The following is a 22,540-nucleotide window of genomic DNA, read 5'->3' on the forward strand; positions in this document are numbered from 1 at the left end:
ATTTATATACTCATCCCTGGTCATTTGTCCAATCTTCCACTTCTTGTAAGCCTCTTTTTTGTGTTTAAGATCAGCAAGGATTTCACTGTTAAGCCAAGCTGGTCTCCTGCCATATTTACTATTCTTTCTACACATTGGGATGGTTTGTCCCTGTAACCTCAATAAGGATTCTTTAAAATATTGCCAGCTCTCCTGGACTCCTTTCCCCCTCATGTTATTCTCCCAGGGGATCTTGCCCATCAGTTCCCTGAGGGAGTCAAAGTCTGCTTTTCTGAAGTCCAGGGTCCATATTCTGCTGCTTTCCTTTCTTCCTTCCTTCATCAGTGCACTGCAGTCAGGATCTAGAGAGGGCCCACCTCTAATGATGAGAAAGGAAGTTCAATGCTCTATGACAATTGGTCCTGGTCTATTATCAGTGACTAATGGTGGCGTTTGAGATGTGGAGAAGTGGAATACGATAACATTATTATTTCCTTTTGATCAAGAGAATTGGCTTTTAGCATTTCTTTGGTATTCACACACAAGTGAATAGCCCCATTGCTCTAATCTGAGCTGGTCTGTCAGCATCAGAGAGCTAGTAACCAGTCAGACACAATCACAGAAACAACCAACCAACCCAACTTCACTTGTAAATTAAGCCCAGTTGGTGTATAAGTCAGATAGACATATTAAACAGGGAGCCCCGCAATGCCACAATCTCTTTTCAGAGTTTAAAGTCATATTTTAAAACATGCGGGACAAATTCTGTTTCCAGTTGCCACAGTTGACTTCGATGGGGATGTACCAGTGAGCAGAAGGCAGTTCATTGTGTGAAAGTCCTGTCCTTGATTTCTGTACGTGTTCATACAGGACAAGTTATATTCAGTTTGGTCGAGCAAAATCAAACCACCGCAAGTGCCAAAACACAAGTCAAAGCCACCAGTTCATTGACATCATTCTAAGTCTGAACCCATTTGTCAATTAGATGTTTATATCATTTGTGAATTAAGTTGCATCATACAATGTGGCTGGTGCATAATTCTTAAAAAACAAAAAAACAAAACAAAATCAACACAGCACTCTTTATACTCAATTCAATAAGGCATAAAATAATTGATACAGTAGCTGTTCATTTTGAGATGTGTCACATGAGTCATCCACCAGAAGGACACAGAAGACTAATTGTATCACCTTACTACTAATGTTGATGGCCATTGATTGCAGCCTTTGAGGTCTGTCAGATACATTAAAAATATCAACAGGAAGCAAAACAACAAAAAGCAAAGAGATGCAGAGTTAATCAGAAAAAAGACCACACATCTTTGACTATTTTAGGTGCATTGACAGTCGTTAACATGAAGCTCTTCTCTGCCTACCCATAATATAGTGCATTTCCTGCTTAACCACACTGACTTGCATTCGTTAGCTCAGACAACACGCACATTTATGTAGTGCAGTTTGTTGTGTCTTATTTTTTAAAACATTTATTGAAGAGCTTTGGGGAAAATTGTGTCTGCACTTTTAGGGCCAGTCTGATCATGATAGAAATCTACAAGAAACTGGGTAAGTTAAAAGGAGACACTGACACCAAATTCACAATCTACTGCAGCCTTAATTTAAAAAAAACAAAACCAAAACAAATTAATTAACCAACCACCCTCCCCCAACCATCTGCCTGAAAATTCTGTTATTTGTACAGGTAACACCTATGATTACTATAACTGTTTGTTTACTTTGCTCTAGATTCTGCCTTCCTGATTCCCACTGAGTCGTACCTTATTCTTCAATGTACCACAGCTAAGTCAGTTTCCCTCATTTTGAGAACCACTTTCTCCACCCCACCACCCACTCCCACAACAGAAAAGAGGAAAACTTTTGTAAAAATAGGAAAAAATGACTGTAATTTGCAGGGGATTCCAGAACAGATGAAACATCTGAAACTACTTTACATTCATTGTTTGAACCTGATTGGATGTTCAAGTCCATGGTGTTTTGATTCTGTCTCTTGGGTAGAGCTGGGTGAAATTTTTCAGCTGAAAAATGCAGATTCGGAGCTACCAAAACATTGCAAAAGTTCAACTTTATGTTGCCAAGTTGTTCATTTCAGGAAAAAATATCTGAAAAAGAAACAGAAATGATTCCTTTTCATATTTTCAAAATGAAAAGTTTCAATTTTTCACTGTGAAGCAAATGTCATTTAAAAAGTTCCTTTAGTTTTATTTTAAAAATCCAAAAATGTCTAGTAAATTTTGAAAAAACAGTTTGATTTTGTTTACCCAAAACAATTTTCCCCCAGGGTTTCAATTTGCTGAAAATTTTCATTTTCAGTCAGACCCAAAGTGAGCTTAAAACAAAAAGCAAATCCACCCCCCACCACTGTTTGAAAATTGCCAAATGAACCAAAACATTCCATATTCGCTCAGCTCTCCTCTTGTGCAGCTCTCCTCTAGGGTAGAGTTTCTTTGTACCAAAGATTTATATTGGAAAAAGTGTTCAAATATGGATTAAAAAAAAGACATTTTTACCCAAAATGTTTTCTGTCCTACTGTCTTGTGTATACATTCCACAGTTTGGTGCTATGAAATAAAAGTCCATCTGTGGGATGATACAGTGGGCAATCTGCAGTGTTCAGGGTCCAAGAGCTGGTATAGAGCCCGTGTGAATTGCCTTGGGCTCCAGCCTGCCCCCACAGAACAACGTGCAGGATTGGGGCCATAGTAATGGATCTCAAGTGCACCATAACCCTGATTAAGAGAAGGGAAGGTTTTTAAGCCCTATTGGCAAAATCTTGTCTTCCTGCCAAGAGAGTAAATCCTGCAGGTCTACAAATGCAAAACAGCAGCAAAACTACTTCTGTGGTGAGATCATTCAGGGAAGCTTTACAAACCCCTGGTGCCCTGGGGCACGGCTCGTCAGCACTTCACCCCAGCAGTATGGAAATTCTGTGGGCTGTTCTTGGGCTGCAGAGTGGAGTGTCTAGAGCGTAGCTACTGGTGCTACCAAATACGTTCATTCACTGGCCACAAATTCCACTTTCGGGGGTTCCATGGGTCACAGGAGCAGCTGTGCCTGGGTGTCAGGAGAAAGACTCTGTCCATAAGATAGGGCACATGAAGTCCGTTTACTCAGGCTTTGCCTGCGTTATGTGATTTTCATAAAGGGAGAGGGAGGGGGAGGGAAGGAAGCATAGCACAGCATTCCTTCCCAAGTCATTGAATTAATCTTGGAGGTGTACATTACACATCTATTTTATACAGTGAAAACGTTATCTTCCTGGAAGCTGCCCTAAGAAGCACTGTGAAGCTGCACATCTGTAGGAAGTGCATTTTCCTTTCACATTTTATCACTATCCAAATACACACAGACAGCTATATTTTTCAGCACATCTTACACTGCATTTAAACCAAGGTTACTGAGATTTTTACAGTCACATTTTTCTATTTTTATAAATGTTTTCCTCCCCTCTCTTGTTGTGTGATGTTCATGGGATAGTAATTCAATACCTTTTTTTATATTTTAAAACCTCCAGCCTGGTCTCTTTCTAAGTTATTAGGATGTCTGATTCAGTATCATGCTGTATATTGCCGGATTGAACGCTATTGAACGTTCAGGGAAGACAAAATAATTTTCAAGCTGCTTTTAAAAAAGAAATGTAGATTACGGTCACAGCTGAGTTCCGATTTTATTCATATTGTCCTTCCACAACTTTGAAACTGACTTTGCTTCTGCGTCAAAAGATAAATTCAAATTCTCAATTCAGTTTCAAAAGTTAGCTGCAGAATAAAAATAATTTGAACCCCCTCCTCCTGAAAGACCACTCAAGCAAGGCACAAAACAAAAGTTTTCACAGCTGTAGTTTTGGTATGGGAGGGTACAGTCCGCATAAAAGAGGCTTAGTTGCATTTCAAGGAGATTAGTGCCCAAAGAGATAAAGCTTCATTACACAGCACTTTATTAAGAAAACTGGACACTAAAAAAAACAAAACATACTGTAGCTTTAAGGCTGTAGTGAGGTCTAAAAAACAAATGCAGCGCCTGCACCATAAGGAGTCAATGAGTAAAGAAATAGTCAAGACCTCCAATCAAATTTCAGCCCTTCCCAAATTCAGTTAAAAACAGTATTTTTTTAATAAGCAAGAAAATGCAATAAAGCAGAGCTGAAGACATAGGTGGGCAGGATGGTAAGAGAGTTCTCGTTAGAAGAGTTAACTATACTCTGACTTTACAACACAACTATTTTCGTCATGTTTACATTAGGTTTAATCAGCACAGATTTTCATCCATTATCCCATCATGTTTTCCTGTCCAACGTTTCCTTCAGACGATAACTACACCAGGCCCTCTTGTATTAAACTCAGCGGAGTCCGAACCTCTTGTAGCATCTCTCTTTAATGCATTGGAGCAGGGTTGTTTACAGGCCATAAAACTCAGCTACATCTAAATCTTAACAATTTAAACTGGTCGGGGAATACTGCTATCAACGTTTTTCCACTTTAAAGCAACACAGTTTAGACATTTAGTACAATCAATGCATGTCAATGTCATGCTTCATTTCCATGCTTCATTTTACCAACCCGTTAATCAGACTAATGAGGCTCAGTGCGAAGAAATCCTTTTGTTTCAAGCTAAACTGTCCATGAAACAAAATTTATAATGGTCTTCATTTGCTTATGCAATTTATTATTTACTGGTAATAGCAAAACTGCTGTAAACTTCATCTCCTAGACTTTAAAGAAAGAAGCTATATACATATTACAAGTCCTAGATTAAATTTGCAAGCACTGTGATAGTATGTTAATGCAGAAATGCCTTAACAATTCATTAGAGGGTATTTAAAATAAAGATAAATATTTGTAATCATATCTAAGTAAATAAAAAGTATGAATTTGTAGCATAAGATGACAGGATGAATGAAAATACTGGCAAGCAATCTATTGCCTATGATTTAATGAACAATTCTCCAGCCAGCCAGTAGGAAACCAATTTTTTAAAACATACACAGTTTTGCCAGTCTTGGCCTGAGTAGTTAATGTTCTGATTAATTAAACAATCTAAGATGTGGGTCTCACACACACATACACAATCAATCACTATAGGAGAAAGACACTAATAGCGGGGGTGGGAAATCACGTATTCCTAGCTATGAACTCATTACAAGACTATATTTCAAGTCTGTGACATAACAGGGCCTGATCCTTCAATCTCTCCACACATGGACCTTTCATTGGCTGTAATAAGAGTTTTGCAGGTGGCGTACTTGCAGCATCATAGGAATTGCCATACCGAACAGAGACCAGGGCTCCACCTAGTTTAGAACCTAGTCTCTGACAGGTTTCAGAGTAACAGCCGTGTTAGTCTGCTTTCGCAAAAAGAAAAGGAGGACTTGTGGCACCTTAGAGACTAACAAATTTAGTGGCCAATACCCCATGCTTCACAGGAAGATAGAAGAGCAGTGGGCAACCATGGAATAACCTGTTCATAGTGGATGTTTCTTCCTCACCCCTCAGTTTGTGGATGACTTATGCCTCAAAACGCAAGGGTGTTTTTTTTTTAAACTTCTATTCTACTTTTGTGCCTGTGCATGATCTCATTAGCCATGTAAATATCCAATTCCTCTCGAAACCTACTATATTCCTGGCTGCAGTAATAGATCTTGTGGAACTAAATTCCACAAGTTAACTATGCATTTGATCAAATATTTCCTTGTATCAGTTTTAAATATGTCAGCTTTCAATCTCATTGAATTGAATGTCCCAAAACTTCATTAATGCAGAGTTAAGATGCCTAGCAGTGCCTAGTTCCCTTCCAGAATGTGCAGCGTGGCTAAACCTAAATCCTTGAAAAACACGAAGTGAACAAATAGGGCACACACCACTCCTCAATGCACCCTTTGGAGCTGGCAACAGCCTGTAGGAATGGTTCAGTAAGGGGAATTGCAGAATAACTAGTAAAAGGGACTAAGGACTTGTCTATTCAGTGCATTAGTCAGCACCAGACAGATGTAAATTGTTGCGCACACTAATGCACTGCACACTAACTGGTTCACACTAAAAATTCCCTAGCCCCGTTTCTACATTAACATGCACTAGACCAGTCCTAAGAGAATGTGCCATTGTTTGTGTGGTGTTCCACAGATTTAACTCCAGTATTTATCTGCATGCATTCCTGCTCTGTCCACTGTGTTTGGTGTAGTCAAATGGAATGGTGGAGGTTTTCGTTGGAGCAGGATGGAAGAGATGTCACTGTCACACCAGGGGAGGACCCTGAAGGATCAAGCACGCCTCATTTCAGTGCTGAGTTTTGTAGCTGTGCCTGCAGAGGTGCACACAGGTGTTTTCTTACCATGGGGATTGCCAGCAGTCTGGTGACATACATGACTGTGGTCTCCAGAGCTTAGTGTGGGGTAAGTGAAGGCAATGTCTCAGGAGAAATTCCCTAGACAACGGTGGTAATATGGTGCTAGTCTGGGATGGCTGGTGTGGAACAGGCTCAGTTCTGAACCAATTCATTCCTCTTCAAACTCTCCTGCAGTGTACTGACCTCCCCTTTCCCCTTTTAAGCAGCTAAGTCAGTTTCCCTCATTTTGAGAGCCACTATCTTCTCCCCACCTCCCATGCCCACAACTAGAAGAATCAGCATCAAGGGGAATGGTGAACCTGGAGCCTGTCCCCCACTTCTGGAGACAGCATGGGGGCACGGAGGGAGTTCTGGGTTCTTTCATCTATTGGAGAGCAGCAGAGCCCACTCCCTTGGTCTGGTGGAGCAGCCTAGGGGCTGGTGGGGTATTTGTAGGGAAGAAGGAGGAGTGCACAGATGGCCCTGCGTCCCTTCTCCTACACTTATGACACTGGAAAGGAAGGTGTGCAGTTTTCCCCTCTTATGGTTCTGCTCTGTCAGTACTTCTGAGTTCACAGAGATCAAAGGTCCCTTTGAGAATCATCCCTTAGTCAGAGAGGGATCATAGAAAAGTTACATTTTGAAAACTTCGTTCTTTGTCAAAGCTCTATCAGTTACACTGGATTACCAAAAATCATATTGTTTGAACAATCCCTTACATTAATAATTGTCCTTGTATAGGGCCGTGCTGGCCCTTCAGTAGCTGCGCCAGAGCACATGCTAAAGGGGTTAAAGTTGACAAAGAGAAAGAGCCTGCACCATCCCAATCACCACACCGCTCCAATGCCTCCTTCCCTCCCCTCCCCTCATTGCTCCATCACTCCCTATTCCCTAGCGCCCAGCAAAAAAAGTTGTAAGAATATGGAATGTTGTGTGCAGCTCACATTAGGGGGTCTGTGTAACAGGAATTCTTTGACTTAATGACCAACAAACTAGCTTACCCTTGATCACACTCAGTCTCTTTAGTCTGGACAAGGACATTACTCTAACTGCTTCTTCTTAAAGTCTTTTATCTTCCCTCTATTTAATTAAAGTTAGTTTCTGTGACAATTCTTCTAAAGTTAAATCTGGGCCTGCATGTGGATTTTAGAGAACTTTAAACTAGAAATTTTAGTCTCAGGGGACTGCAGAGCCCTGCAGAATGCAGGTAGAGAACAAAGATCACACACTAGACATGTTCTCTAAAAGCTGCAAAGGGTAGGGTTCAAACTCTGCGTTGCTCAGGGTCAGTGACCATATCACGTCTCTTCGAGTCAACTAGTTGTGACAACAGATTGCTTAGAAACTCAACAGCTATTAACAGAGCCCTTGTCTTGTTGTACATTTTATTCTCTTTAGCTTGAATTGCTGATGTTCTGACCTTGAGTCCTAAACTTGAGTCCTAAACTTAATCCTGAATAACATCCCCGTGCTTCCCCAAAGGTATATTTTGGTGCTTTGTACTAGCTGAGGTAAGTTCTGAACCACTGAGATGAGTTTGGGTAGGATCAGAAATATAGGTGAGCCCCGATGTGCACAAAAAAGATAGAAGAACTAAGTGATTTTGCAAAATGTATTTTCCTCTGTTAGAGCCCTATAAAGTATGTAAGCAGTTCAAATTATTTCTCCCAACCAACATCATCATGCATTTTTCAAAAGCAAATATCATCTGCCATCACGTTGCCCAAATATCTCACTTCCTTAGGTCCCTATAACGTTCCTTCAAGCCTTCTCTAATCTTTACTAATCAGTTTGTGTTATCTGCAAATGTTATCTTACAGTTCACCCTCTCTTCCAAATCACTGGTGTATCTGTCCTAATATGGAACCCTGTGGTACCTCACTGTTAATCTTTTGCGATGCTGCAAATTAACCATTTGCTCTTACTTTGTTTTCTGTCTCTTATTCAGTTTCTAATCCATGACAATACTTTACCTCTCATTCCATGACTATTGACCTTCCTTAACAGCCGTTTGTGAGGGACTTCCTCAAAAGATTTTAGAAAATCTTAGGAAAATTTTAATTAACCAGTCCTCTATTCAGTATTTTACTGACACACTCAAAAAATTCTAATAGATTCACTTTTCCTTTACAAAAGCCTTAGTCAGGAAATACAACTTTTTGAAAGTAGCAAAAAACACCAAACCAAACACCAAACTATTACATTTTATCCAATGGGATCAAAGCACACAAATGAATTAAAGTTTGCTGTCTGATCATGTTAAAAATGCCACAGCTCAGTATAAACTTGAACTCAAAGAATTAAAGCATTTAAGACCATTTGTGGACATCTGGACTCACCTACAGTTTAAAAAACCCTCTGCCTTAAATTGCCAACTCTAAAAAAATGTCAGTTTTTGTTGTAAAGTATGCTGCAAAGCAGGACAATCTTTGGAGCATGATGATAAATAGAGGAAGGGCTTGTTAAAATCTCTCTGACCCTCTACATATATAAACTACAGTTCAGGAGAACTGTGGAAAAGGCTAGAGGCACAGGATCGTCTCTGAGAAAGTCACAAAGCACTGCCATGGTTACAGGGCTGGATTATGACATTCTGAGGCCCTAAATTATGTCAAGTGTAAGAGGCCCCATAACATAAAAAAATGAATTTATTATTTTCACAGAAAGGACATTGACTATATAAAACACGAAAGCTTTATATTTGCATATATACAAATGTGAAGCTGTAAAACTAGAATAATAATCTTCATTTTCAGCAGCCCTCTCTGTAATGATGACATCATGACAGAAATACATTTTAGACAAATTCTTTGAACTAATTGCATCTGTAATTAAAGTAGAAGTAAAAAATACAATATAATACAAAAATGCAGTAAATAATACAATTTACTAGAAGAGTTCTCAGGAAGTTTTTCTTTTCTGTTGGGACATCTAAATTGTGGAATTCCTTGTCTGAGTACACAATGGGACTCTTAGAGGATATCAGATGGCAACAGAGGATACAAGAGGCAAGAGAGGATATAGGATGCATATAACCCACAAGCTTAAATCTCAACTATTAGTTGTATTGATATGAATTACACCCAGATAATAAGCAAACCATCAGAAAATTGTATGCGTGTTGTATTTTTCCAATAAATTGATTGGCTTTGTTTTATAGAAGGTTATGCTGAATTACCTAATATTGGTACTAAAATTAGTAGCAGAAAGTTTTTATTGAAATCAGTAAAAAAATAATTTTATATTATAAATATTGAGATTTATAGATCTATACAACAACAACAAATTTTTTACAAATATATATATGCCAAAAACCTGTTATTTTACCAGGATATTTCTGTGAAAGCTAGTGCTATTTTGTCTATGTTCTCACACGAAAACAAGAGAGGATATATAATTTCTTAAGCGAGAGAGGGAGAGGACACCAGGCTGGATATTGGCCTTGTCGGTATATGGGAGAGGAAAAAAGAAACAAAGCAGAAAGAGAAGTGGGGGGACGGGGGAGGGATTGTATGTAGAGTGTGAGGAGACAGGAGGATTTGCATGCAGAGGATGCAATGATAATATTCTCTTTATCCCATCCTTTGCTTGTTTTGTCTATTTAGATTGTAAACTCTTTGGGATAGGGATTCGCTCTTATTTTGTGTTTGTAGAGTGACCAGCACCATGGAGCCCTGATCTCAGTAGGAGTCTGCAGGTGCTACCATAATAATAAATAATAGCATGAGGAAGAAGAGGAGCTTCACGTGTCGGTTGTTGATAAGGAGGAGTGGTAAGAATTATTGTGCCACAGATTAAATCAGACTATCTCAAATTCCTACAACTAGTCAAAACCATGTGCGTGTTTCTCTGTCTTCCATCTATAATGCTTTTGCTTTAGTGCCTTGCAGGTTTTAGTTAACAATGCATTGCATAGACAGTTCAGCAGAATCCTCTATGTGCTTTATTTATTTCAACTTTTTCATGCCTATTCCAATTAAACAGTGTTTTGTATAAAAGAATTCATAACTGATAACACACTTAATGGACCACACCTGGGCAAAGAAAAAAACAAAACCAACAGAAGTACCACAAGCCCACGCCATCAGCCTGGCTTCTTCCCTAAATGCCTGAGAAAACAGCTGTATGCCCATGGGGTACAATGACTCAGACTTAAGTAAACATTAAGGGCCAGATTCTGATCTCCTTACTCATGCTGAATAGCAACACCTTACTCCAGGAGTGGCTCCAATGAAGCGAGTTTAGATACAATAGCTTAAACCACATGGATGTATAAATGTTCTCTTGGGCATTTGGAGAGGTGGGCAAGATGATGGTGTGGGGATGAGGGGTTCTGTTGATAGGTTCCTTGTTAAGGGGGTTGGGTTTTTTGTTCTTTTTGCTTAAGCACAGTCCATAAAATTAGGTGCTGACCACTTGCAAATCTGGCCCTAAGTGTGTAATTGAGTTTTAATTCTGTGAATGAAATGCTGTTGAATTGTGGAAGTTAATGGGAAACCTGAGTAGCAAGGTGCTATACAAAAAGTGTCTGGCTCTACGTCGTTGGATTCAGAGTCATTCAGAGCTGCTGTTACTAAACCTTTCAGTTTAATTTTTAAACCTTATCCAGCTCCATACATTAGGTTTTGTGGGCCTCATACTTGGCACCAAAACCACCACTGTAGACACCAGCTGCAGGAGGGGTTTTATTTTCTTAAGATTAATTACAGATGAGTGGGTGGGGCCCATAATTTTTTTTTGGTCTAAAATTGAATTACTTGTGTGGCGGGGTCTTGTCTTGTAGGAGGTAAACTCCTGTTCTACTGCACAAGTATTCCTTACCCAAGGCTAAAATCCTCCAGCTCCTGGGAAGCCTGAAAGACAAGAGAAACAATGTAGTTCTGCTGCATTGGGAAGTCCAGTCATGGAGAGGTGATACAGGGACACTGGGCAACATCTGCGTGGCATACAGCTTTGATTTAGAATCATAGAATGTCAGGGTTGGAAGGGACCTCAGGAGGTCACCTAGTCCAACCCCCTGCTCAAAGCAGGACCAACACCAACTAAATCATCCCAGTCAAGGCTTTGTCAAGCTGGGCCTTAAAAACCTCAAAGGAAGGAAATTCCACCACCTCCCTAGGTAACGCATTCCAGTGTTTCACCACCCTCCTAGTGAAAAAGTTTTTACTAATATCCAACCTAAACCTCCCCCACTGCAACTTGAGACCATTACTCCTTGTCCTGTCATCTGCTACCACTGAGAACAGTCGAGATCCATCCTCTTTGGAACCTCCTTTCAGGTAGTTGAAAGCAGCTATCAAATCCCCCCTCATTCTTCTCTTCTGCAGACTAAATAATCCCAGTTCCCTCAGCCTCTCCTCATAAATCATGTGTGCCAGTCCCCTAATCATTTTTGTTGCCCTCCGCTGGACGCTTTCCTATTTTTCCACATCCTTCTTGTAGCGTTGGGCCCAAAACTGGACACAGTACTCCAGATTTCTGGCAACATCATCATGACAGTGGGGAAAGCCTCGGAGGCACAGGTATAAATCCAAAGTATTAACTTTGAAATATTGGGTGTTTCTAGAGGTTATGCTGAATTTAAACTTTGGATCTTCACTGCACGGTCAGCTGGGGATATTCAGAGTGGGCTCTGTAGATGGATCTACAGTTTTTGGCTGGTTGACACAAATGTATACAAATGTCTCAAACTCTGGTGAACCTTTCCTGCTGTCCCACCTGCAGTAGTTACACCCTGTTCTAGGCCAGTCACTGCATTTATAGCTCTAACGTTCTCTAGACACTATTGCTTCCCTAAACAGGATAATTTTTAAGGCAGCCTGTGAACACAGTTATACATCTCCCCCTGAACCACCTCAGTGGCAAGTAGGGGCAACAGATATTCAGTTCAGAAGTGGAGAAAATAGATTCCCTGTTTTTGAAGCATCACAGAGCCATTAAAAGGGACAAGTAAAATAAAAACAATATAAATCGGTGCTTCTGTCCCTGAATGTTTTGAAGCCACAGTTGTATATTTGTACTCTCAGACATGCAGTTTTTAGGCCTCAATCCTAACTGAGGCTGAGCCCTCTGGCTCCGATTCAGCAAAGCCTTTAGGCATGTGCTTAATCATGACAATATCTCTAGAGCTGCTCACCTATTCTGAATTAAGTACCTTCTTAAGTGCTTTCCTGGCTCAGGGCCAGAGTGCTCAGTACTTGTAGGATCGAGCCCCTAGCTTGTTGATAGAGAGAAGTCTAAATCTGTTTTCCCTGCATTAAAGTCTTGGCTTTGCTACAGCTCCTGTTTGGGTGTGTTCTGAAAGTGACCAGATGCCAGCTCCTGAGTCATCGGGTTCCATCTGAACTAACTGAATTGTTCTTGACAGAACATTTCACAACAGGTAATCACTTGAAGAGCTACAAGTTGAGATGTGATTTACTGGTTCAATAATTCCCCAAATTGAGTTTAGATCGTTAAACAGTTACTTAGTTGCCTATAGTGATGCGTAGGTGTACTCCTGACTGATTGAGGTAGCAATTTCACCTCAGAGCTTGGAAAACAATACAAACTAGTAGACTTAAGAAACCTGGCCATGCTCCATTTCACAGCTGCCAAGCAGGCCACTGGGATGCTGTGCTGGGATCTCTCAAAACTGGGTGATTGGGGAACAAAATGGCAGATGAAATTTATTGTTGATAAATGCAAAGGAATGCACATTGGAAAGCATAATCCCAACTCTACGTATAAAATGATGGGGTCTAAATTAGCTGTTACCACTCAAGAAAGATCTTGGAGTCAGTGTGGATAGTTCTCTGAAAACATCCATGCAATGTGCAGCGGCAGTCAAAAAAGCAAACAGAATGCTGGGAATAATTAAGACGGATAGATAATAGGTCAGAAAACATCATGTTGCTTCTATATAAATCCATGGTACGCCCACATCTTGACTTCTGTGTGCAGATGTGGTCGCCCCATCTCAAAAAATATATATTGGAATTGGAAAAGGTTTAGAAAAGGGAAACAAAAATGATTAGGGGTATGGAACGGCTTCCGTATGAGGACAGATTAATAAGACTGGGACTCTTCAGCTTGGAAAAGAGACAGCTAAGGGGAGATATGATTGAGGTCTATAAAATCATGACTGGTGTACAGAAAGTAGATAAGGAAGTGTTGTTTACTACTTCTCATAACACAAAAACTATGGGTAACCAAATGAAATTAATAGGCAGCAGGTTTAAAACAAATAAAAGGAAGTATTTCTTCACACAACGCACAGTCAACCTGTGGAACTCCTTGCCAGAGGATGTTGTGAAGGCCAAGACTATAACAGGGTTAAAAAAAGAACTAGATAAATTCATGGAGGATAGGTCCATCAATGGCTATTAGCCAGGATGGGCAGGGATGGTGTCCCTAGCCTCTGTTTGCCAGAAGCTGGGAATGAGCGACACGGGATGGATCACTTGATGATTAGCTGTTCTGTTCTTTCCCTCTGGGTCACCTGGCACTGGCCACTGTCAGAAGACAGGATACTGGGCTTGATGAACCCCTAGTCTGACCCAGTAGAGATGTTCTTATGACAGCCTTTTACATAGAAACAACAACAACTCCTCCACTTTTCTAGCACTGGTGAACAGACCCACAGCCTTTTTGTTTTAAACTTGTTTTAAACCAAGATTCATTCACAAGTTCTTCCCCTTGCCTCCCCCTCCCTGCGGTGCCATCGCATCCTGTTTGCTCTGCTCTTCCTTTAGTCTCCCTTCCTGCATTCAGATCCATGTGGGCAGATACCAGATACTGACTGTGAGACTGTGTAGGAGTAAGGGCCCACTGCACTGACCTGAATATAAGATTAAAGAGTATCCATTTTTAGCTGTATTATAAGGCACCTTGCATGTTTATGGCACTGTGAGAGCAGGAAATAATAATAAATACTTACCTTCCCCTAGGATTCTGGGCTAAGTGACCTATAACTGCTTTTCTAGAAAGAAAGATAAATAAATTAAACAAACCACAACAACTCCCCTCCTATTTTTAAAGCAATTTTCAAAATCCCACATTGCTCGAGAATCTCTTGGAGAGGGATTCTCACCTTGTGGAAGGAAACCATTTCAGTCATGCACAAACACGTGTTTATGTTTCATTTTTTGGGGGATGGGGGCAGCTGAGTAATTCAATGTTGGGAGATTTTGAAAAGGCACAAATGGAAAATAGGTGCCAGTCCCCACTGAAAGTTAAGAGGAGCAGGACACTTATCTCCTCCTGTATTCCTAGATTTACGCAAGGTAAGCTGGGCTAAAAGGTTAATTAAAGGCTCTCAGAAAGGGAAACCCTCCCCGTTAAACAAAACATTTCAAGCACTATATCCTTAGCTATGATGATTGACACAAGCTTGAGAATCTGGCCCAAGGTTTATTATATGACTAAAATATTTGTCCTCATCAAAAACCAAAACAAAAACCAAACAAAAAAACCCTAAGGCTACAAGAGCATAATGTAGTTATGTAGCATTTCCATCACTAAGGCTATAACTAGAGCCTGTTGAGAATTTTCTGTCAGCGTTATTTTTTGTTGACAAACGCAGTTTCTACAAAACTCAAAGTTCCCCATCAGAGAACATGAAGTACAACATTTTGTTTTGGAACAGCTCAATGCAAAGCAAGACATTCCGGTTTGTTGAACTAAACGGACCCATTTCATTTTGAACATACAGTTTAATGTTGAACTGTATCTGCCTAAGGTGCTGCGGTGTCCCTTGAGAGTGACAGTGCAGGTGCTTCATGTTCCCATTCTCTCCTATGGGCTGGGCTTCATCTTCCATGGTGCAAAGCAGTCTCCAGTTCGACCAAATTGCATTGTGCATCATGGGATTCATAGGACTGTGGTGTGTTAGCCCAGTCCATAGCTGTGAATGAAGACATGAGGGATCTGAACTACAACTCCCATGAGGCACTGCAGCACCTGTGGCAGATGTAGTTTAATGTCAGACTGACTTGCAACAGAACATCACAATTTGGCTCAGCAAATGGAAACAAAACCTTTCTGAACTGATTTTTTTTTAAAATACTTTTTGTTCCAGAAAAAAAGTTTCCATATTTTAACATTTCATCCCAATTTGGGACAAAAAACAAATCTCAAATATCAGAAATTCTCACAGGACAGAAATTCTGGTTTCTCTCAGCACTAGTTATAACTTTTCATAAATGCAAAATTGCCCCAGAGCAAAGAAAATTATTATTTATTAATAATACTGTGTTAGCACCTAGAGGCCTTGATCCGTGATCAAGCACCCATTGTGCTAGGCACTGTTTACACTTACATGATAATAACAACACAGTCCTTGTGTTTAATCTAAACAAAATAAATAGATACGTCTAGACCAACTTTAGCCTGATACCATAAATTTCTCTATTAAAACAAGCACAAAATAATAAATCTAAAATGTGATTTTTCTTGATTCTTCTCCTCTGATAAGAATCAAGTAATATGTCTGGATCATTTCAGACAGATATCAGTTGGAAATATTCATTTGCAGGACAAGAAACCAGCTGCAAATGGACTCTTCATCATCCTCCACCACTGCTGAAATAGACCAGCTCTGGGAGTCAGTTTGCTTGGGTGTCCATATGTTCTTCTAAGCATTTGCCTATGAAAAAGGAGATAACGCATGCAAATGCCTGTTTATATAGGAAAATTCATGTGCAAACAGGGACATACACACCAGAGGCACAGACTCGGAGTCTGGTTTGAAGGTAATTTAAATGAAAATGTGAAGACTTGGTATAGATGAGACCATGAACTCAATAACTATAGGTGCTGGAATTTGCAAAGCTCTTGTGGTGATCAGATGATTGTGGGGTTATGTCTGACACGTGATTTCTAAATGCATATGCACGGTGCTATGTGTGAAAAGTCAATTGTTTTGTATGTATTGTTGTGAACTGGCTTAAGGGGTGTTTTAATTACAGACATATGAGAGACTAAACTTTGTTCACTTTAAGTATCACATGGGTGGGAGGGGAGCCACACAACAGGAGTTAGTAATTTTCTTTTTCCTTGCACCACACAACTTCTGCACCCAATGCACACCCAGATACACACACCGCACACACAGAGAGCTCTGTTCCATGGAGGGTTTTCAAACATGGCAGGAAAAAAAGTCCCATCAACTCTTCCTATCTTCTGCCAATGCAGCCAAATTTTCAACAATGCCTTCTGAATTCATCCCTGCTGTTTTGGTGCACAGACGAGGGTAGTTAAAATACAGGGCTAGATGCCCTCTGAAAAATGTTCCCTGTGTGACATATTGCAATTTACAGGAAACTTTCAAAAGCTATACTGCCAAAGCAAGCTGCACCCCCCACTCCCTGAGTTGTCCCAGGCCGGGCCTATATTTACCCAAAATGATTCAAAGTAACTGGGCCTCAAGAAATCATGGCCCCAGGTGAGTTTCCTGTGTCCTGTCCTACATTTCCACTCCCTTCCCTTTACTCCAGTACCTGTTGTAAATACTCATCGCAGAAGGTCACGAGTGCTTCTCCCCTCCCACCCTGCTCCCGGTCCCAAAATTGTTAGCAAGCAGGTCCAGTCTGCTCATAATCTGAGCGTCAATGAGGAGGAGAAAACCCTTTCGGATAAATTCCCAAAATCCAGAGCAACACTATCTGGAAGCAGATCCAGCTGACGCTCCTAATGACCTTTGCTGCCAAGTGTGAATCCCTTTGGAGTTTCCCAGGAGGTATTTTTCTACCCACTTCAGTACCTTCTTAGCTTCTAAGGACAAGCTCCTGCTTTTCTTTGATGACTGATACAACAATATCATTCTGACAGTAACTTGCATTTTATTTTGACATGATTCACCGCTCAGCAAAAAACAGTGTCAAAGATCACTGGGTAATGCCATAAAACAGCTATCCTTGCCAACAGATTGATAGAAGCAACTTCTTGAACACCTGGCTTCAGCTATTGCTAAGAACACAATTATCCCCCTTTCATATAGGCAGAAAATGGTATCCTTTAAGATATTAATGCCCCAATTAAAAAAAGGATTTAAGCACATGCCTAGCTTTAACCATGTGTGGTTCTGTTAACATTGAGTACGTGCTTCAGTACGTTGCTGAATCAGGTCCTAATTGTCATTCCACCACTAGACGGAAGTAGGGGAAGAGGTGAAAGGTCTACCTTCCTTGAGAAGACAATGTGTGACTTCTTCTAAATGGTACCTGTTGACTGACTACTCTGTCACAGTATGACAATGAGAAACACTTCTGTTCCAAAGAAAAGAACTTTTAGTTTTGTTATGACTAAAGTATCTGGCTTCCATATGAGGACTGTATGTTTGAAATAATTAGTAAAAGCAATAAGCAGGCAGAGGAGATAGCCTTAAGGGACAGAACATTTTGAAATATTATGCTTATTATGAAGTGGTTACATGGGTTTTTTTATGAGTAGAAGTGTGGGTGTGACCATGATCTCAGTGTTTCTACTCTGTTATGTTTCTTTAATATTTATACCAAAAGGCACTGGCATTGTTTATGTAATGTAGATGTATATAATCGGAAAATAGCTCTAGAAGGACTCCTTCTTCTAGTCTGACAATTGCATAGCAGGAGCAGGAATTAACAATTACAGACTTGAAAAGTATAATGCCTTTGCAAGTTATAAAGACTTACTGTGAATAACAAACAAAGTGAAAGCAAGGATAAGATCAGTAATAATACATACATACAGAGCCTTTCATCCAAGGATCTCCAAGCACTTAATACACATTAAATAATGACCAAGTAAATATTACTTCCATTGTACAATTGGAGAAACTGAGGCATAAAGTGGTTAAGTGATTTCCTTCCAGGATCCCCCAGCAAGTTCATGTCAGAGTCAGGAATAAAACCTAGTTCTACCCTACCATTTTCTCCCTCGATCACAGAGTAAGACAATTGGCAGAAGGAAGGTCTAAATGATCAACTGTAATAGGTCTTTTCTATCTCCAGATTCCCTCATTGAGAAAAACCTTCTCAAGGAAGCTACAATAGAAGGTTAGAATTAAGTAGCAGATGAAACCTTGTGGTAGTTATTCAGACCAGCCAAAATCCTGAGTCACTGTCTAGGGAAGTTGGTTTCCTATCCACTGGGAATAGGTAGTTTGTCCAATGTCTCTGCTTCTGCTATTGCTTTATTTAATGTTGTATTGAGTGTAAGAAAATCTTGGACTCATTCTGCAATGTAAATTATTTTCCTCCCACATATTATTTGCTTCAGTCTGCATTATTTTCACATCTAGATACTGGTAGAATTTGCTGATCCCTTGGTTTCAGTCTGTAGCATTTCCTCAAGGATATTTTCAGTTAGAGCACCCATCTGGTTCAAATGTGCTCAGAAGACTTGTGCTATGGAGATAGCATGCTCTGACTGTTAGGCCTTCTCTAGGTTACAATCCTGAACCCTCCTAGAACCATGTAACAAAAAATCTGGGAAAAGTGACAAGATTTTTTGTGGCTTTAAGCAAAGAAAGACACAGAGCTAAATACTTTGCATCAGTTTTCACCAGAGGATTTTGGGGAGATTCCGACCTTGGATCTACTTTTTTCAAACGCACCTGCCAGGGATAAAGGCAGTGTTAGATTAAATTGAAAACCGAAGAGCATCTAGTCAGCACTAGGCCCAGATGATGCACACTCAACTGTTTTAAAGGAACATAAGAATGGAGTGGCTGAACTGCTAAGAAAAATATTCAGTTGCTCATCAGAATCAGCTTATATACTGGAGAACTAGAAGGTAGCAGGTTTTCATATATTCCAAGACCAGAGGGGACCACTGTGATCATCTAGTGTGACCTCCTGTATAACACCAGCCATAGAACTTCCAAAATAATTTCTAGAGCAGAACTTTTAGAAAAACATCGACTCTTGACTTAAGATTGTCAATGACAGAACAATGCTTTACCTCAGATGTGACTTGAGCCCACAACTCCTGGCTTAGGAGATCAATGACTTATCCATTAGGCCACTGGGTCTACTAGCTATAACTGTCTTTAAGAATGGTATTAGCAGTGATCCTAGGAATTTCAGACCAATAAACCTTATTCAATATTGAAAAGTTTGTTAAAACAGACTTATGAAGCTGCAAGAGGAATGTAATAAGGTAGGGACAAAGAGCATGGCTTTTATAAAGGAAAATCATCCTTTCATCTCTTAGAATTATTTGAGGCACAGAAAAACCACAAAGAGATTGAAAAAGACTGACACTGATCAGTTAGAGAGGAGACAATAACTTGTGTCATGGTAGAGGCATACAAAATAATGGATGATTGAGAGAAGATACATTGTTGCTCCTTCTTTACCTCTCAGAATACAAGACGATGTGGGGATTCAGTGAAATCAAAAAGCTACAAAAACGTAAAACAGATCAAAGGAAATACTTTTGCATTGTGTTAAAAAAAAGGAACATACAGAACTCGCTGCAATGTGATATCACTATCAATTGTACTTATATGGCCTCCATTACCATAGTATGGGAGTGCTTCACAATCATTAATATAGTTCTCCTCACTACACCCCGTTGAGTTAGGGAAGTACGATCATCCCCATTTTACAGATGGGAAACGGAGAGAGAGAGAGAGAGAGAGAGAGAGAGAGATGAAATTACTTGCCAAAACAACATAAGACTCCTGTGGTGGAACTGGGAATAGAACCCGAGTCTTTTAAGTCTCAGATTAGCACCCTAAGGAGAGGAACATTTTTCCCCACTGAGGCCAAGAGCTTAGTAAGATTCAAAATAGCATTAGACCTTTATATAGACTACAAGAACACTCTCATTTATATCAGGTATGATTTATATAATTAGAGATCTAGGCCCTGTTAACCCACCCATACAATGTTGTTGTTCTGGGGTCTCTAATGCTGCAGGATAAGGTTTACATTCTGAAGATTAAAAGAAAAATTTCATTTGTCAATGGCAGTTCTGTATCTCAGATGTACCATTATTGGACTGCTGGGTCAGGCTGGCCCCCTGCTTGGCAGTCTGGAATAGTAGGTGAAGATTTTGTTCTGCTGTCTTGGAAAACAGAGGTTTTAGCCCCAAGTAAGCCAGGGCATAATCCTAAATAAGACTTTTACAGCTTTCAGAGATGTCCTGAATGACAGACTAATGGCTTCAAAAAGATGCCATGCACTGACGTACTTCCAAGCTGCTTAATTTACAGAAGCAGGCTACATTTTAGCAAAGATTGGAGCCTGTGACATAAAACCAGCAAAAGCATAGAAATTCGGATTTAATGCTGACATCCCCTTAACCTCACACCACAGTTCCAGTTCCCAAATAGAGCTCCGCAAGGTTAGGGTCAGTCTGAGTGTCATTGCTTTGTGTCACAACCTCTCTGTTATCTAAATCATACACATAACACAATCTAAAGATTGAAGATTGTAAGCTTCTCTATCCAGCCATTGAAGTACAAGAAAAAAAAAAAGATACAGCAAAATTTCTAAGATAACAAATACCAGAAGGTTAAATTATCTGTGTGACCTATCTCTAACCTGAACACTTTGGTTAATAGGTTTCCTGTAGCCATCATGTGATTAGACAGCTCTTGCACCTGTTAACATATTTAGGCATATTTTTTGTTGTTAACGGCCACTGTTTCTTTCTAAATAAACCACTGCTTCATCTTAAATTGCTAAAGTCAACTTCCTCAAGCAACCACAAAATGAGAGGTTCTCGTGGGAAAAAAGCTTCAGCTTTCAATTTAAACCATCACAGTGAAATTTACAAGTTATTTCATTGGAGGGAAGAAAAGAAAATCAAACTGATAAAAAGTTCATAATAAAATTAGATACAACAACAAATAGTGGAAAATCAAATAATGTGGATGTAGTTACGCCACTATAAAAGTGCTTATTCCAGTCTAGTTTAAGATTCCAGTTTGTTGAAGAGAAAAGGCTATACTGATATAAAGCACCTTATGCCAGTACAACTGTATCTACACTAGGACTTTCACAAACAGAACTATGTCAGAAAAATAAATACATAAATCACACTCCTTACCAGCATAGTTATGGCTGTAAAACTTTTACATTTAGATAAGACCTTAGCCATGTTCCTCCCTTCTCTCACATACCTCGTAATAAAGCAAGAGTCTTCATTTAATTTTTTCTTCCAAATTATAATTCAGGGCCATATTCTAATACCCTTACTTATGTTGGGAAGTGAATTAGTCCATAAAAGACCCATTTGAATCTGATTCTCATTTATAGTAAGGTTGCTTTACATCTTCCTGACAGGGAAAAGAGATCTTGAAGTGAGAGTAAATGTACCTGCTTCTCACTTTTCACCACTCGGGCTGCCAAGGAGCCTTTTAACTGGCCTTAGTGTGGCTGAGAATCAAGTCCATTGCACAGAGATTACTCATATGGAGTAAGGCCTGGTCTACATAGAGTGTATGTCAATAACTTGTTGGTTAGAAGTCTGATATTTTACTGAAATAGTTATAACCCCTAGTGCGGATGCAATATAAAGGGGTCTTTTTCCAGATAGTTTATTCCTAGTCCTGCACAGGATTAGATATATTGGTGTAAAGTACCTTTGCATTGGTATGACAGAGTCCACACCAGGGGGTTGCACCAAAATAGTTAAAGCAGTACAAGTTCAGACAAGGCCTTGAGTATGATGCCATCAGAGTATCAGAATCTTGTCCCTAGTGAACTAGTCCTCTCTATGGCCATGATCCTACATGAGATCTATATTGGCAGAGCCCTGCCCCAGTTTCAGCTCAATGCAGGACCACACCATCCATTATATAAGGCTCCTCTATGCTAACTATGCACACACCAAAAAGTCACAAAGAGACCCACCACATGCACCATGCCCCTCCCATATCAATCACTTATTTTAAAAAGAAACAACTTCTGCAAAATCCAGAATGTGAGGCAAATAAACTTTCTTTCAAGTGTGGTGTTTGTCTAGGCTGTCAGACAAGTTTGGTAACTTGCAACAAAATTTGATAGCTGGGCAATAGAAAAAAGAATGAGAGAGAGAGAGAAATCACAGACCTTTTGCCTTAATTATTTAAATGGTTTATATTAGTAGTCAATGCATATGCGGTCTGATCTTGCATCTCAGAAGTCAATGGCAAAATTCCCATGGTCTTCAATAGGCACAGGATCAAGCCCTTGGTTTTTGCATGGATTTCATGGTAATCGTCACAAATACCATCTCTCTCCCCTTCATGTGAACTCATTCTTTTTGAAGCTTC

The 22,540-nt window shown here is 39.8% G+C and overlaps 1 long non-coding RNA gene across 1 annotated transcript in view; it reads right to left on the minus strand.

Moving 5' to 3' along the window:
* Positions 1-1,857: 1,857 nt before the first annotated feature.
* The window catches only part of LOC122465212, a 37,233-nt gene continuing 16,550 nt past the window's right edge, over positions 1,858-22,540 (minus strand). The window contains exons 3-5 of the long non-coding RNA XR_006289882.1: positions 14,234-14,275; positions 11,137-11,168; positions 1,858-2,096 (exon numbers count right to left, since the gene is read on the minus strand). This is a non-coding gene — a long non-coding RNA (uncharacterized LOC122465212). The remainder of the gene's footprint in view (positions 2,097-11,136; positions 11,169-14,233; positions 14,276-22,540) is intronic.

Source organism: Chelonia mydas, chromosome 3 (assembly GCF_015237465.2).
Source record: "Chelonia mydas isolate rCheMyd1 chromosome 3, rCheMyd1.pri.v2, whole genome shotgun sequence".
In the NCBI taxonomy this organism is placed as follows: Eukaryota; Metazoa; Chordata; order Testudines; family Cheloniidae; genus Chelonia; species Chelonia mydas.